The sequence below is a fragment of the Micropterus dolomieu genome, linkage group LG18 (genome assembly GCF_021292245.1).
Source record: "Micropterus dolomieu isolate WLL.071019.BEF.003 ecotype Adirondacks linkage group LG18, ASM2129224v1, whole genome shotgun sequence".
Classification (NCBI taxonomy): domain Eukaryota; kingdom Metazoa; phylum Chordata; class Actinopteri; order Centrarchiformes; family Centrarchidae; genus Micropterus; species Micropterus dolomieu.
In genome coordinates, this window is record NC_060167.1 from 3055657 (window position 1) to 3057093 (window position 1437).

Sequence of the window (1437 nt, forward strand, 5' to 3'; positions counted from 1 at the left end):
AGGGGAAATCCGCTCCATCTGATACGGGTTACGAGCGGATGCCTTCGTTCCCTGTCCGTATGGAGGAAGCCTTGGTTCCTGTCCCAAGGTCCTGTGTTGGGAGCAATCTGTCGCCGAACAATTATTTCAACAGACGCCTCACTCACGGGATAGGGCGCGGTCATGGACGACCGCTTCGCAAGAGGCTCCTGGGAGGAGCATCATTTCTCTTGGCACATAAATTGCCTGGAAATGTTGGCGGTTTTCAGAGCTCTGAGGAGTCCCCTCTCTCATGGTGGCTCCAGCAACAGGCGTTGTTCCTCCCACCGCTTCAGCGCTCAGGACGCTCTAGCCGCCGGCAGGCCCTCGCCGATCTGTCCGCCGGCGAGGCTCACAAACCGTGGTTCACAAACCATGGTTCACCGGCGAGCCTTCCCTGGCGGCCCTCCGCTTCAGGGCGTCACCGGGGATTCCCTCGGGACACCGACCACCAGCCCCGAGGGACTGGTCCCCTTGGCGAAGTTCACGGAAGCTTGGCAAAGCCTCGCGAACATTTCCCCGTGGGTCCTCCGCACAGTAGTAGATGGCTACAGGCAGCAGTTCCGGGTTCGCCCCCCCAGATTCTGCGGGATGGTCGGGACTACAGTACACGCAGAACAGAGCCAGGTGTTCGGAGATTCAGGTTCAGGATGCTTACCATCCCAGCCATCATCAGTCAGATCCAATCCGAGGATTGGTTTGTCAAGATAGATCTGCAAGATCCTCTCCAAGGCCTCGGCCTAGCACATAAATTGCCTGGAAATGTTGGCGGTTTTCAGAGCTCTGAGGAGTTTTCTGCCCGCTCTCCGCAGTCGCCACGTCCTGGTGGTGGTGGCCTATTTGAATCACCAGGGGGGTCTGCGCTCACGCCCATTATGCAAACTGGCACATCGGATCCTCCTGTGGTCCCAGGAGAGACTGCTGTCCCTCAGAGCGATGTACATCCCTGGGACCCAGAATCAAGGAGCAGACCTGCTGTCGAGACAGGGGTTGAGGCCCGGGGAATGGAGACTCCACCCTGAGGTGGTGGAGTTATTATGCGAAGAGTTCGGCCCCATAGACGTGGACTTTGCGTCCCGAGAGACGGCACACTGTCCCCTGTGGTTCTCCCTATCACCCCCAGCCCTGCTAGGGCTGGATGCCATGGACGTGGCCGAGGCGGCGTCTGTATGCGTTTCCCCCAGTCGCTCTGCTCCCGGGGGTTCTGGAGCGGGTCCGCCAGGACGGCGTCAGCCTACTACTAGAAGCCCCGTTTTGGCCGTCACGAGTGTGGTTCTCGGATTTAATATCGCTCCTCGAGGGCCCGCCCTGGCAGGTCCCTCTGAGGAGAGACCTGCTGTCCCAGGCGGAGGGCCAGATCTTTCACCCGCACCCCGCCCTGTGGCAGCTATGGGTCTGGCCCCTGAGGGGGCGCAGTTC